Source organism: Chelonoidis abingdonii, chromosome 20, assembly GCF_003597395.2.
Source record: "Chelonoidis abingdonii isolate Lonesome George chromosome 20, CheloAbing_2.0, whole genome shotgun sequence".
Lineage (NCBI taxonomy): Eukaryota > Metazoa > Chordata > Testudines > Testudinidae > Chelonoidis > Chelonoidis abingdonii.
The window spans coordinates 22,404,611-22,420,712 of record NC_133788.1 but is presented as its reverse complement, the minus strand read 5'-3'; the positions used below and the strand labels follow the sequence as shown (position 1 = coordinate 22,420,712).

Sequence of the window (16,102 nt, the reverse complement as noted above, 5' to 3'; positions counted from 1 at the left end):
AGGCGCGGCCGGCCCCCCACGTGGCTCCCCCGGGGCCCTGCGCCCAGCCCCTCCCGGGGGGCCCTGCCCGGAGAAAGCGAATCCCCGCTTGGCTGGTCGGAGCAGGGAGCCCGCCCGGCAGGTCAGTAAAGCCCCTGCCTGGCTCCAGCGGGGGGAGGGGACACCCAGCACTCCGCGCAGCTGTTGTGCCTGCACCTGCCCGTGGGGCAGCTGGTGCTGGTTGGTGGCAGGCAGGCTGCGGGGGGAGAGGGAGCCCAGGCCTGAGCCAGGGGGTGAAGATGCTGGTTGCAGACATTAAGGTCAAAGGGGAAGAGTAAGCCACTTTCTGCCAGGGCTTGGCCTAACAGGGGCCAGAGCAGGGGCTTTAAACCTGCTCCCACAGCCAGTCCTTATGCCCAGGAGCATGCCAAGTCAGTGCCAGGGGCGCACCCAGGCTGGGCAGCGTTCACAGCTGCAGCGGTGGTGCTGCGGCCCTGCCACCTCTAACCACTGCAGCTGGATGCCCTACGATCAAGCAGGACGGGTGATTCTCCCTTCTCTTAGACAAGTTTGACAGCAGCATAACACCAGTGATTGAAGGGGAATTATAGTTCCATTAGACTGCTATAACTGAGTTGAAAATTAAGTCCTCTACTGGGAATTTTAGAGAAAGCTGTTGCACACTAGCTGACTTAATGAAATTGCTCCTATAGCAGCCAACTGATAAACTTAATAGAAGTGGATTATTAATGCCGTAGCAGCAGCCTATTTCTTTCCTCCAGCAGAGACTTACAAACCTAGGCAGGAAATTTGTTCCATCACCATGCAGGCAGAGAAGGGATAGCCCATCTAGTTGCATTAGCTAAGGTGCAGAGTTGGTTATTTGCATAACACCCTACATGAACGTAGCATACATTAGTCAAGCTTTATTAACTTCCTTATATTAACATATCCCCTTTCCAAATAATTTTGGCAAGTTTTATTATTTTCTGTCTCACTTGTTTCACCATGTGATTAAATGTGCGCTAGCAAGAAAGTGAAGCATTTGAAGAGCAGAACGCAGGGATGCTAAAAGCAATATCCAACCATCTCATTCTGCTAGGTTTCACAGACTGACCCCCTTAGTGCAGTATCAACATTAACCAACAAGTAAAATTTCACATCTATGCCAGAATGATGGGCACCAGGAAACCTGTTCCAGGATGCTTTGAGGATAAATCATCAGACAAGATGCTTAGAAAAGTAAGTTTGGCTACTCCTATGACACGTGTTATAATCTGCTAAAGAAAAACAGTTTTAAAAGACTACTAAAGAGTTTAGATTCTACCTCATGTACAAAAGTGGTTCTGCATATACAGCAGCACAGCTGTGCCAGTGCAGCACATCTGGGGAGGATGTTCTCTGCCGCTGGGAGAAAGCTCTCCTGCCGGCATAAAAGAAGAGAGCAGCTCTCCCGCTGACCGAGCACTGTGCACACAAATGCTCACGGCAGTGTAACTTGTCTGTTGGGGGGTGGTTTATTCACACCACCAAGCGACAGACAAGGTGGTGTAGGATAGACATAGGCTGTAATATAGACATAGCTTCTGTGTCTAGCAAGAGACCAGTAAGCAGGCAGGACTTTACAACTCACCAACCCAACCCTGCTGCTACACTTCTCATTCGGTTACTTAACACGCAGTTAATCTGCCAGTCTTGAATCCTCTTCCATGCTACAGTGCATGTCAGCCTCAGGTAGATCAAGCAGCCCCCTTAGGGTGAGTGCTTTGAGGCAGAGCAGAGCTCACTTTGTGCTGCAGGGATAGGCGTTAGCGGAAGGCTGCCTTAATGGGGTTGCTTGGGGCAATGATGGAAGACTAATCATCTGAGTCTGTCCCACAAGGAGTCAGCCCACAATTCGTATTCCCATTCCGTTTATGCTCAGTGGCTACAGATCAGTATTTTACATGAGTTCCTATTGTGAAACGGAGGCCACTGAGCTGTGTTCCCCCTCTGAAGACTGCCAATGCTGAGGCAGCACAGCAACCTTTCGCACTCAGCATGGTGGAAGTACCAACTTCATAGGACTCCTCCAAGAGCTGGCAGTAGCCTCATCCTAGTTCTTAGTAAAGGGTGAACATCCGTCACCTCCTCTAGCAGGGGAGAGCGCATGAAGGAAAGTATTTCTCCACACACAAAGTAAAATAAAGATCAAGAGCATTTTAACTCCCTTTAATCTTCATGTTTTGCTCCCTAGCCCCCGGAGACAAGGCCCTGAGGAGCCACCCAGGAATTCAGGGATTACTTTGGATTAGATGAGAAACATGCTGTGAAGTAAGCAAGTCCTCCCCCACCCCCCACAGGGAGTCAGAGAGGTGGCCATCTTAATTCACAGGTTCCAAGGTCAGCTGGGAGCATTGTGATCATCTAGTCTGACCTCTTGCATAACAGGCCATAGAGTTTCCCCACAATAACCCCTAGGGCAGAGACAGCCACTACTGCTTTAAAAAAAAACCTGTCAGTGATGGAGAATCCACCAGGACCCACGATAAATTGTTCCAATGATTAATTCCCCTCACTATTACGAAGTTTACCTTTTTTCCAATCTGAATTTGTCTAGCTTCAGGTTCCAGCCACTGTAAGACTTCTCTCTGGTAGACTGAAGAACCTGTTAGCATTATGTTCCCCATGTATGGTCTTATAGACTACTCAGGTCACCCTTAATCTTCTAAACTAAACAGATTGAGCTCTCAGAGTCTATTACTATAAGGCAGTAGGTCTCAAACTTTTTTTTTTTTTTTAAACTGGCAACCCCTTTCACATAGGGGGATCACACTCAGAGGCTTGCTAATAAATTAAAAACAAACCTTTTAATATTTAACACCATTATAAATGCTGGAGGTAAGCAGGGTTTGGGGGTGGAGATTGACAGCTTGCAACCTCCCGTGTAATGGGCTTATGACCCCCTAAGGGGTCCCGACTTCCAGTTTGAGAACCCCTGCTGTAAGGCATGTTTTCACATCCTTTCATCGTTCTTACGACTCTTCTCTGAACCCTCTCCAATTTATCAACATCCTTCTTGAACTGTAGCCACTGGAACTGGACATAGGAATCCAGCAGCGGTCAGATCTGTGCCAATTACAGAGGTAAAATAACCTCTCTACTGTTACTCGTGATGCCCCTGTTTATACATCCAAAGATCATATTAGCCTTTTGGCTACAGCAGCCCCCTGGGAGGTCATATTCAGCTGATTATCCACCACAACCCAATTAGTTCTATGCATTGGGCAGGGAGAAGAGAATCACCAGCCTTTTGTCAGGGTCAGACCCATGTTATCTTTAACTCTTCAGGGAGCCAGCAGTTTGACAGAGGGACAAAGCAATTTGAGAATCACTTCAGGAACCAGAAATAATTTTTCTATGGGAATTGCTCCATGAGATAATTAGTATACAGAAACCAGGCATAGTGTGTCTGCTTACTACACAACATCAATGATGGGTGTAGACCGCAGAGACACAAGGCACATAACTGACTGGTCACTGCAGCTGAGATGAGTTTATTCTTGAAAACAATGATGCTGGACAAATTAAATTGTGGACAGAGAAGAGAGATTTATATAAAAGTCTTTATTTTCCTCTTCCTACGCTAGGGTAAGGGGCTTGGGTCATTACTAGTACTTAACTGTTTCAGGATGCGAAAGCAGAAAGTGGACAAGTTACTTTTCATCTATAAACACTTCTAAAAAAAAAAAAAAATCAATGTGTTAAGGCCCTGCTAGCAGCTGAGTGAAGATCCAGAGAAAAAGTACAGTCACCTCTGAGCATCTTACTTCAGCCACTGACTTCCCCCTCCCCAACTCTTCTGTCAAATGAAGACAGACTTTCCTTTTTTTTTTTAATGCAAGAAAATGTTAAAAGGTCAAATAAAATTGCATCAGAAGAGGCAAGCTCTTGAGTTATTTAGAACCTACAGCAGGTAGTACTGCAGATACGCACAAGCCAAGTTCACCTGAAAGGATATAGTTAAAAAGCTGGAGTATGAATAAAAAGAAAATCTAGTAGGATGTGTCACTGCAAGTCTTTGCTGGAATCTGCATTAACTCAGGTGTGTCATTGCCCACCCAGGAGCTTGTACATTAGAGTTTAACAGTTTTCCAAAGACATTTTAATTTAAGAAGATGCAACACTAGCCAGCTGTCCTCCTACAAGAGAAGCATTTTGCTAGACTGGAGTCAGTCTGTCTGTCTTATCACCAAAGGTATGTGGCACTAGGGAAGCAGGATCCCGTCAGCCCCTCAAGAGCCTGGTGAGAGGGCCCCATCTAGAGATCGCACATACCACTGTCCACATACGGAAAACAAACCAGCGCTTCTGTCCCCATGCTAATGAATAACCTGCACAGTGCTTGAGTAAGGCTCTTGAGATAATCCATTTAATTTACTAAAATGCTGCCTCAACAGAAATATCTTAGTATGTTCAGCAAACATTACAAATGCAGTCCCTTCACAGAATGGAAAAACAAATGTAGTGATTAATCAATCACACTTAACATATGATAACATATGGATTTCTAAAGGAATTAACCCTGGATTAAAATCAGATATTGCATCCCATATGCTGAGACCAACAAAGTAAGAGATGCTTCACCACGGACATTTCATTCGGAGGATAGTGTAAGGTGTCAGCAGCAACTCTCAAGTTAAGATTGCACTGAGATCTGCACTACAAACAGATTTCTCTGTTATTTCTATGAAAAGTTGTGTTGTAAAGATTGAAACATCAGCCCCATGGTCAAATCTCTCTCAACATCATGCTACAAGTTAGGACAGTATGCACTATTCAAATGGCCTGTAAGAACCAAAATATGCTGTTCTACTATCCTACTTCCTTCAGGGTTAGAGGAACAGCCACATATTTCGTTGCCAAAGCGTTTCCCCAGCATGTCAGGGCTCCAAGCTAAATATTAGCAGAAACTGAAAACGTCAGCAAGAGATCCGCGGATGTATTGTGCACGAGGCGTAAGAAAGGAGTGGTGTGAAAGAAAAGCATCTGAATTTTGATAGACACCAACATTAGTGTTATTCAAAATTGCAAGACACAGAGGGCTGTTCAAATATACATGAGCGACAAGGTAATGTTTTTCACTCTAGGTGGTGAATCTCAGGTATGTGAAGAATTTAAAATGCACGGAGTCCAAGCAGTGAGGGGTACAATTCTAAATTACTAAAATGCTGGAATGAGGTGTGTAAGTGTAAGCATTGCTGTAAATAGCCCCCCCTCTCCCCAAGGCAAAAGGTTATATTTTGCAGTTTTAGGGGTCTGTGTTTAGTTTAGCACTCAATAGCTGGTAACAGGATTATCACCACACTGCCTGGGGTAATAGGGCTTTAGGGGGCAGTTAACAATAGTGGCTCTGGCCTTGTGGCCTAAAACAGACTGCTGATGTGATCTCAATATTTATCAGGAATAAATCAAAATGAGCAGAACAACAACCACACACACACACTTTTGCCCAGCTTAAAGAAAGCGGTTCAGGTCTCTCCCACCACCTCCCAAAGCAGACTGGCTTCCATTAGAGCCAGAGCTGATTATGAATATCCCATGCAAAGCCTATGTTAAACTAATCTTGAGGGAGCCTGGTTAGTCATTCCGAAGTCAGAAAATGCCAGAGTTCCAGTTGCATGCACATAACACTAAGTTCTCCTCTCTCAAACCAATTCACTGGAAAGAGTCCGACCTTATCTTCTATTCTGCAAGCAAAACGTGAACAAAGTTACAAAATCTCCAAGCACCATGTTCAATCCTAAATCTGGATTTTGAGGATATCACCACACTAGAACAAAAAGCCTTTGCTCTGGCCTCCCTGCAGTCATAACCATCCTGAGGCCCCAATCCTGCATGGAGCTCCATGCAGGCAGACCGTTGTCACTACATGGAGCCAGCAGTCCCCTGTTTGGTGCTCCTTGCATGAGCCATGTGTCAGCAGTCAGACTGTTAGTGTTGCTGCCATCAGAAGGAAGGATAAATTGGAACGATTAACAATGATTTAGAGGCATTTGGTGCAGATACAGAGTTTGACACCTTGGAGGTGGGGAAAAAAAAAAAAAAAGTTTCTTGCGGAGCTGTGGATTCTTGTCAGTGCGAGTGGTCAACTTGAGGCATGGGTGTAAACTGATGTTAAAATATTTTCCACCCACACCGCAGCCCCTGGTGTGCCGGAGTACTGCGTATCAGAGCAAACATCCATTGCACTGTTACGTCCCCACCTCTCATCAGATGCTGACTGCAAGCAGTATGGGGCACAGACAGTCTTATTACACATGTCTATGGTGCTTAGTGCAACAGGATCCCGCTGGAAGCTCCCTACCCTTTTTTACACTTCTAAGGAATTCCATGGGTGGGTTTGGCAATTAAAACGGCTGCTACTTTAGAGCCAGTTCCTGTGCTAGGGCTCTTCCGCAGGGGGGACCCCCAAGGCCTGCCCAGCCTCCTGCAGCTCATGTCCCTTCTGCTGTGCCTGCAGGACTCACTCAGACCTGCTACAAGTAGGGGAGCTTGGTGAGTGGCTGCGGGAGCCTGCAGTGGTGAGCAGATGTGAATGGGTTTTGCCTAGCGTAAGAACAAAAAGTGTCTGTGCAGACACCCTGCCAAGTTGAGAGTGAGTGAGAGTGGTTGAATTGTGCAGACCACGGGAAGAGTCTCTGGGGGCACCTTGGAACAACAGGATGTTATTGTATGCATGAAGTTCTGCCCAGGTCTGTTAACATCAATGTGATAGATAAGGCAGTGCAGGACCGAGACTCATTTTTCTTTCCACATAATATGGAATTATGTAAAATTCTGAAGCTTCTGCTTTACAAAACTGGATTCCTCTGCAGAGCTGGATGAGTTAGTGTACTGCCTGCTCAGTCACCTCTAGCATGAACATGGAACTATTGCTACTTTATTGTCACACATCTGTTTCCTGTGTCATTTACGAGAAGACACGAGTTAAAATCAAAACCACCACTGTGGCCTAGATGATTAGCTTTGGTGTCTAGCAGCAGCACCTCATGCGTCAATTAAGCATCAGCGTGGCCGGGGAGGTTACAGAGGCAGCATGTTTGTCTTCTCCATGGTTTGTAAGTAACAGAATGCTAAGTTTTTCTCTGCACTGGCATTTCAGAAAGGGTACTGACTGAACTGCATTCAGTCCCCACTAGGAGCATGCTTGTTCTCAATGCTGGACTTGAGATAAAAGTAGTGAAGGAAGAGGAGCAATGCATCTCTCTGACAACACAACATTGGAACTTAACATTTCTTTTTAAATTGCACAAAGTATTAATCACACTCAACTGTGCATGAAGGACAGCAGTATCTGAGCTGTAGCTCACTTCCCTCCCACCTTCTGCTCGGGTGAAAGGTTAGTTGACTTGTTGCACTACTTTTTGTGCCCTGGAGCCCATATAGCTTACAGAGATAAGCAGGGGATGAAGCTGGGTCTAAGTGAATTAGACATACAAACTGATGACTATCTGGAAAAAGCTTGAAGGTAAAGATACAGAAGAATGCAAATGGGCAAAGCCCAATTGTTTAGAGAACCACCCGACTACTTCTGGAGTGGTCCTTCTACCACTCAGGATGGACAAGTCCTGTGATCAGGCCTATCCATCCCAGATGTTTACAAATTGTATCTGTATTAACAAGAAAGCCCACAAATGTGACAATGTTTTCCCTCACAAAACCCCCAAAACTGTTTCAACAGCACACTGCTCATGAGCAAACCACTGTTTTCAGTGCAGGATGGAGGGAAAGAAAAGACAGGGCAAGAAGGAAACTCGTTCAGCTGAAAGCCTTCATTGTGAATCAAAGGCACATGACTCACCCTGGCAGTGGTCCTTATCTGTATATACAGCAGCTGTATTACAGTTAGGGGGATTTAATTCAGTAATTAGTAAGATGTCGTGATGCACACTGATTAAGAAATAGGTGCTATACAAAACTGTGTTTCCTCCTATATCATCTCATTAGGACAGACTCCATTTCTAAATTTGGTTATCTCAGGTGTCAGGAAACACACTTCCGGTTCTTATTCCCAGTTTTGTAAGTAATGAGAGCGGGATACTAAGGTGATGAACGCCACAGAAATACCTGTAAAGTGAAATGTACTTAATCTGATCTAGTCAGTTGATGAGACAAACATGATCAGGGTCTATAATATATGAACAAACACTGAATGGTTCTGCAAAAGCTCTGCAAGCATTTTGCAAGACTAGTCCTGGATTAAATCTATCAATTGCATGAAACAGTGATAATACCCAGTCTCACAATGCAGATTTCAAAATGCTTAACAAAGGACACCAGTAGCATTATCCCCATTTTACAGACAGGTAAATTGAGGCACAGAACAGGGACGTGACCTTCCCAAGGTTATCCAGATAGCTAGTAGCAGAGCCAGGACTAGAACAGCTGCAGCTAATCTACTGTAGTCAGTCCCCTTGTGAAGAGCAAGACGTGCTGGAAATAGAAGGTTTTTGTAGGGAATTCATGTTTGCTGAGCTGAACAAATTACAAACTTCGGAGTCTTCTTCTCCTGTTACCACCTTGGAGGTGTGTACTCTTGTGCTGGTGGCGCCAGGGTGGAGGACTAACAGACAGTCTAAGCCAAGCCACTCATCAACTCCGCTCTAGCTCACTCTGCAGTTTTTCTAATGGAAGCATTTTCTGTTTGTAAGTCAAGAGGTATATTGAAAGCAATGTTTAAGGAAATCAATTCTTTAGATAAACCTGGTTAAAATGACACAGCCTGCTGGAGACTGCATTCCCAATCTAAATTCACACAGATGACTCCAGCGCAGACCCTCTCTGGCCCACTCCCTTCAAGATGGAGAAGGCAGCCTGAGTAGCAAATGGCTGTGGTCTGGCAGCATGAGGTTTACATTTTGCTCATTAAGGCAACACCACTGAGAGTTCCATTTCTATTTTCTAAAGTATGTATCTTAGTGAGAGGAATAATCCTAGGGGAATCATTTCAGTATAGGTAAGGAGAATCACAGATCAGACATCCACGAAGACAACAGCAAGCATTAAACATCCAGTGTCTCAGTGTCTACTTTAGTACTTGAGTCTAATATTAAAAGTAGCAAAAGGGAAGATAATGCATTTGGTACTTTTCCTCCAATACAGCTTATCCAAGTCAACACCACACTCCGCTTTCAGACTGCCGAGATCTTTAGAAGAAAGCAACCATATCAGCACAGAGAACTTTATAAGCATTAAGCAAGTTTCAGCACTTCCGTATCAGTCAGATAAACACTCCCATACTCTTTTTACAGACAGGTTGCTGCAGCAGAGTGCCGACATGCGGCTGTGGAATTCCTGATAGAGGTACGCTAGCATACATTGTAGTGCGGCATTTGGGTTTAGTGAGAAGCAGTGTGCAGACCATGAACACCACTTGATTTCTGAAGCACTCAGTGCTAACTGCCCAGAGTCCTCACCAAAGTCTAAGTCCACAGTTAGCGTGCAGTTTTGAAGAGCAAGTCTATTTTTGAGTTAGAGCACATACACACAAGCAGAGCATCTGGGGGAAGAAGACACCACTTAATGTCACCATTTAACTGAAAGACCAGCCAAGTTTCACAAAAGTATTTGCTTCAGCTACAGAGGGCAGGATTTCAGTTCTCAGGGTAATTTTTCCCTAAAACATTAAGAATGCCTCTTAAATTAAAATGAAAACGTGCATGGAATCAGTGTGCTATTCAATACATTTTAAAACAAACACATGATCTGCAGTAGGTCTCAGTTTGACTTAATCAGCCCAAACTTCAATCAGCAAGTCGCTAACAAGCAGCTCCCCTTCCAATGCAGGGAACATCCCTTCCCTGTGTCCCTACCCCACTCTTGGCAGCATCATGGGAGCATGCATCTTTCTGGCCCACACTTTAAATGAGCTCTTGAGACCAAGTACTTTTGATCCCATGTGCGTCTCTCTGAAGAACAAAAGTTTATCCTTGTTTCAGAGGACAACCTGCAATTCCTCGCCCAACACCAGTCTGAGTCCTAGTGGGAAAGCAAAGAGTAGGATGACTCGACAGCAAGTGTGAAAAATCAGAACGGGGGTGGGAGGTAATAGGAGCTTATATAAGAAAAGGACCCTAAAATCGGGACTGTCCCTATAAAAATCGGGACATCTGATCCCCCTAGCAAAGAACAATGTAAAATTACACTGCATTTAAGGTCTCATTGAAAGCCTACCTAGCAAGGTTAAGTCCTTGTAGTTACATGAGTTAAGCCAAAAGAACAAAACCCTGATATTTTAGACTCACTGGTTCCTTCTCCACAGCACCCCCTCATCCCAGAGCTGTGTTACCCACGGTTGTCAGTGGTCACTGCTAGTTACACCCTTTGGTGATTTTGAGGTTTGGCCTGATTACACCTCTAGAGTGTCACCTTGTGTATCATTGCCTGGGTAAGGATTATTTCTCCAGATCAGCACTTCCCAGGACAAAGGTTCTTTGAGTGCTTGTTTGTTTAAATTGGCGCTTCCGGGTCCCCACCTGCATTTCTAACTCTCAGACCAGATCAAGAGGTAATGGTATCTGCACCTTTTGATGTTACCAAATAAAGCGTCTTCCTCCAAACAACAGATTCTCCTCTGCTGAAGGCAGCCCATTCACATAGCTATTCTTATTCCAGGCTGCAGTATTAGCCTTTCCGACTAGGTTATCACCCCACCCTCACCAGTCTTTGTGCTGCTATGCTTAATTGTTCGTGTATTCCAGGTACACCACTCCCTGTAGCCTCTCAACATTTGTTTATAATCAGGGAGGATTTTTCTTGGCTGGTACCTTTCCCAAATCACAATCCTACACACCAACCCTTAAGGACTAACTCAATCCCTTCTTCTGCTCCATTACAACCCCACTAACACCCTCATATAAATAAAGCCAGTCTAGCGTATAAAAACCCACTTCCCCATGGAACTAAGAGCAAGTGCATGGGGGTTGTGCCCTGCTTGTGTGTTGGTGCCCGTTTCCCCCACCCTGCACTAGTTTATCTTTTCAGAGTCTAAGCTCTTTGGGGCAAGGACTAAGTCTTCATGAAGCCGAACAGGAACTAGCACGGGGTTTATATTGCAGCAGTGCCCTCAGGATGGGTATTCTTACACACAGAGCGCAAGAGAGGTATGGCGCCCCTGTTTCTGCAATGCTACTTCACACAGCCTTGATTTGGGCTCCTGCATGTAAAGAGCATGATGTGAAACTCCTGACAGCAGCATTGCAATCATGGACTCCTCATCGGTAGGTCACGGTCAGTCTGACTACTCACAAAAGCAGGACATTATTTACAGGACAAATACATGAAAACTGGCTCCCGAATGCAGACACTTAAGAGTGTTCTGTTACATCATGTACCCTCCTATTACTTGTAACATCCTCCAACAAGTACAAATAACTTCCCCAGCTAATTCCCTCTCCTCCCCTCCCGCACTCTGCTGCTCAGAATTGAGATTGAGCTTGGCTGTTGATTCTCGTTTGCAGAGACCAAAGTACTGAAATGCAGTTACTGGCAGGGTGGTCAAAACTACTGCAAAGCCAGGAGGAGCAGAATAAAAGTAGATGTTCTCACACTGTCCCCACTTTCAATGGTGGCTCATTAATGTTTGTTTTCGGACACTTGTTTTTTTGGGGGGGCGGGGGGTTGCGGGCAGTTATGGCGTATCTGTCCTCCCCCCGGTGGTGGGGCTCGGCCTCGCCGACCTCCCCCCCCAAAACAGTTGTCCGAGAACTATATTATGGCACATTGAGTCGGAACGTTTGAGACTTCTCTTTTATTTCTGTCCTCTTGGCTTTGCTAGTAGTTTTTGACCCCTGCTACTGGATTTCAGTACTTTTGTCTCTGCAACGAGGAATCACTGCCAGTCATTCCAATTCTGAGGCGAGTGCGGGAGAGGGAGGAGGGATTAGTGGAAGTTATTGTCACTTGTTGGGATGTTAAAGTTACTAGAGGGTACTGATGTAACAGCCTTTTAGGGTCTGCATTCGGGCCAGTTTTCCGCTCTCTCTCGCTGTAATATGTGCTGCTTTGTGGTATCAGACTGCCGTGACCTACCGATGAGGAGTCATGATTGCATTGTGCTGTCAGTGAGTTTCACTCTGGTCTTTAATGCAGGAGCCAATCATCGGTCTGTGTTGAGTGCATTGCAGAACGAGGGGCGCATACTCTCTTGCGCTCTGTGTCGTAAGGATACCCTTCTTGGGGCATTGTGCTGTTGTTATTGTGTTCGGCTCCATGAAGACTTAGTCCTTGCCAAGAGCTTAGATCTGAAGTACCTATGCAGGGTGTGTGTGGAGTGTGTGTACACAAAGCGGACACCCCATGCCTGCGTCTTCGTTCATGGGGAGGGGTTTTTATACGCTTATGCTTTATTTCTATGGAAGGTGTTAGTGGGTTTGTATGGGCAGAGAAGATTGAGGTAGTCTTTGGGTTTGGTGTGTTAGGATTGTGATTTGGGAGGTCGCGAAGAAATTCCTGATTTAAAAAGATGTGGAGGTTTACGGGAGTGCTGTACTGGATACACGCCATTAGAGCACAAAGTGTAGCGGTGGTGATAACCTAGTCGAGCTCAAATGCACCTGGATAGAATGCTAGTGATGGGCTGCCTATCGCAGGGGATCTGTTTTTGGAGAAGACGGCTTCTTATGGTGGTCACTCGCTCTCTTATCTTTATTGGTCTGGAGTTGATGCAGGTCGGACCGGAAGGCCAATTTAAAAACAGCATCAAGAACTTTGTTCCTTGGGGGAGTTGTCTGAGGAGAATCCTACCCGAGCACTTATTCAACGGTGACATCTAGAGTGTATCAGGGCACCTCAATCACAAAGGTTGTAATGCCAAGTGACACTGACACGCAGGTAAACCAAGCTCTGGGCTGGAGGGGGTGTGGGAGTACCAGTGGTCTAAATTTCAGGGTTTTGTTCTTTTTGGCTAGATCATTACACTACATGGATTACTTGGCTAGGTGGTTGGACCTGAAATGCAGTGTAATTTTTCATTGTTTCTTGCTAGGGGATGCGATGTCGCGATTTTATAGGGCAGTCGTTTGGCCTTTTTATATAGTCTTTACTGCCCCCCCGTTCTGATTTTTTCCCACTTGCTGGTCGAGTATTCCTACTTTTGCCTTTCCCTGACTCAACTGTGTTTGCGAGGTGCAGGTTGTTTCGGAAACAGTGATACTTTTGTTTTCTTCGAGGGCGGCACATTGGATAACGTATTGTTCAAGCTCTCTTTTAAAGTGTGGCAGAAGATGCCATGCTCATGATGCTGCAGAGTGAGGTTAGGACAGGAAGATGTTCCTGCATTGAGGAGCTGTTGTGGTGCGGATTTGAACGTTAGCATGTTAGTCAATTGGACCACTGGATCATGTGTTGTTTTTTATATGTATTGTATCTAGCACATGATCATGAGTTTTCTTTTATTAGAGGCTTTTTATGTTTTAGGGAAATTCTCGCACTGATCCTTGCCCTCTGTAGCTGAAGCATTCTTTTGTTGAATTGGTGTTTCAGTAACTGTGTGACCTTCAGGTTGTGTCGTTTCCCGATGTCTGTTTGTGTATGTGCTCTTACTCGAAATGACTTGTCTTCAACTGAACGATATTGTTGGACTTAAGACTTGGTGGGCTTGGCAGTTTGCATGGTGCTTCGAAATCAGTGGTGTTTCTGGGTCTGCCACTGTTCTCACTAAAAATGCGCCTTACAATTTCTGCTGCGTTCGCTTTCAGGACTTCCACAGCCGCATGTCGCCTCTGTTGAGACCTGTCTGTAAAGGTTGGGTGTTTCTGAGCTGATACGGGGATTGCTGTGACTTGTTTGTTATAAGTTTCTGTGTGATCTGGTTGCTTTCTTCTCAGATGCTCGGCTGTCTGAAAGCGAGTGTGGTGCTTGACTGGATAGCTGTATTGGAGGAAAATCCAAATGCTTCTTTTTCTCTTGCTACTTATATTAGACTCAGTACTGCGTAGACACTGAGACTGGATTTTTATGCTTGCTTTGTTTCGTATGTCTATCTGTGTTCTCTTATCTTTACTAGTGTTCCCTCGGATGTTTTCTCTTCACTAGATAATACTTTTAGAAATGAAATGAGACTTCGTGGCTGTTGCCTTAATGAGAATGGTTAACCTTCTGCTGCCAGACACTAGCCATTTGTACTCAGGGCTTGCCTTCTCATCTTGGGGAGTGGGCGAAAGGTCTGGCATGGATTCATCTGTGTGATTTAGATGGAATGAAGTTCCAGCGCTGTGTCATTAAAGGTTATATCTAAAGATTGATTTCCTTACATTGTCAATATTTATCCTTACAAACGAATGCTTCCTTAGACAACTGACAGATGAGCTAGAGCGTAGTTGATGAGTGGTTGGTAGCCTGTTGTTGTCCTCCCTGGCGCCACCAGCACAGAGTAACCTCAAGGTTGTAACAGGAGAGATTCCGAATTGATTATTTGTTCGCTCAGCAAAATTGAATTCCTAAAAACTTTCTATTTCCGGTTTGCTCACGCGCTCGCATTACGTGATTGCGTGCAGCTGTTAGTAGTCTGGCTCTTTAGCTTTGGATACTTGGGAGGTCACGTCCCTGTTCTAGTGCTCATTTACCTGTCCTGTAATGGGTATGTATTGGTGTCCTTTGTTAAGCATTTTGAATCTGTTGTGACTGGGTTTCTACTGTTTCTTGCTTGGTGATTTAATCAGATAGTCTTGCATGCTTTGAGGCTTTTGCGAACCATCGTGTTAGTTATATATTCTAGACCTGATCATTTTCGTTTTCTCAACTGCTTATATAATTAACGTTAATTTCACTTTACAGTTTCTGTGGTTCATACTAGTTCCGCTCTCATTATTACAAAAACTTGGGTAAGACGGGTAGTGTGTTCCTGAACTGAGATAACCATTTAGATGGAGTTTTCCTATAGATGATATGGGGAAACACGTTGTTGTTATCGCACCTCTTTCTTAATCAGTGTGCCTCCCGACTCCTTATTATGAATTATCCCCTATGTAATACGGCTGTCATTAGATTAGCCTGCCGGGTGAGTCTGTGCTTTGATTCCTGAAGGTTTCCTGACGATTCTTTCTTGCCCTGTCTTTTCTTCGCTCTCCGTGCACGAACAGTGGGTTGTCATGGAGTGTGCTGTTTGACAGTATTGAGGTTTTGTCGGGAACTTGTCACATTTAGTAGTTGTGGCCGCTTTCTTTGTTATACGAAGATAGCCCATTGTAACATCTTGGTGGATGGTGATCACGGACTTGTCATCCCTATCGTGGTTGAAGGAAGCACTCCAGAGTGTCGGCGTGGTTCTCTAACATTGGGCTTTTGCCCTTTGCTTCTTCTGTTCTTCTTCAGCTTTTTTCCGATTCTACGTTTGTGATGTAATTCGAGCTTGACCCAGCTTATCCCCTGTTTTCTCTGTAGCTATTGGGCTCAGGGCACAAGAGGCTGATTGGCACAAGTCACTAACCTTTTCACGCGAGCGTCGGGAAGTGAGTAGCATTCTAGTATGTGTCTCCTGCACGATGAGGAATCAGTTATGTGTTAATACTTTGTGCATTTTACAAAGAATTCGGTGAAGTGTCCTGTCTGTACTGTGTTGGTGAGAGAGATCGATTGCTTCCTTTCTTCTCTTTATATCTCAGTCCTGTCTCAATTGAGATGCAAGCTCCTGTTCCTAGTGGGGACTGAATGCGTTGTCGTACACTTTCTGAAGTTGCATGCAAGAGAAAGTTGCCTTCTTGTTACTTACAACATGGAGTAAGAACCTGTGCTACTCCCCTGCACGCTGATGTTAATTGGACGCATGAGGTGCTGCTGCTAGCCCAACGCTTAATATTAGGCCACGTGGTGGTTTTTGTTTTTAACTTGTCGTTTTGATATATGACGAGGAAGATGTTGTGACATAGTAGCAATGTTCCATGTTCATGCTAGAGGTGGACTGGAGTCACGGCAGTACTACTACTCATCCAGCTCTGAGGAATCTCGTTTTGTAAAGCAGAAGCTCTTCTCTCTTATCATATTACTCGTGAAAGAAATGAGTCTCGGTTCTGCATGCCTTATCTTCACTTATTGTACGACTGGGCCGACTTTTGCATACAATAACAGTACATGGTTTGTTCCC

The 16,102-nt window shown here is 44.9% G+C and overlaps 1 protein-coding gene and 1 long non-coding RNA gene across 3 annotated transcripts in view; one reads left to right on the top strand and one right to left on the bottom strand.

Moving 5' to 3' along the window:
- Positions 1-5,457, top strand: part of LOC142047975 (uncharacterized) — a 7,343-nt gene extending 1,886 nt beyond the window's left edge. The window contains exons 2-3 of the long non-coding RNA XR_012657317.1: positions 1,082-1,221; positions 4,535-5,457. This is a non-coding gene — a long non-coding RNA (uncharacterized LOC142047975). The remainder of the gene's footprint in view (positions 1-1,081; positions 1,222-4,534) is intronic.
- SSH2 (slingshot protein phosphatase 2) overlaps positions 1-16,102 on the bottom strand; it is a 150,394-nt gene that overhangs the window by 66,484 nt on the left and 67,808 nt on the right. The window contains exon 3 of one of the 2 annotated variants that reach the window (XM_032788780.2): positions 10,390-10,496. The exons of the other annotated variant lie outside the window; for it this stretch is intronic. The gene's annotated coding sequence lies outside the window, so the exon portion shown is untranslated. The remainder of the gene's footprint in view (positions 1-10,389; positions 10,497-16,102) is intronic. 2 annotated transcript variants of the gene reach the window in all.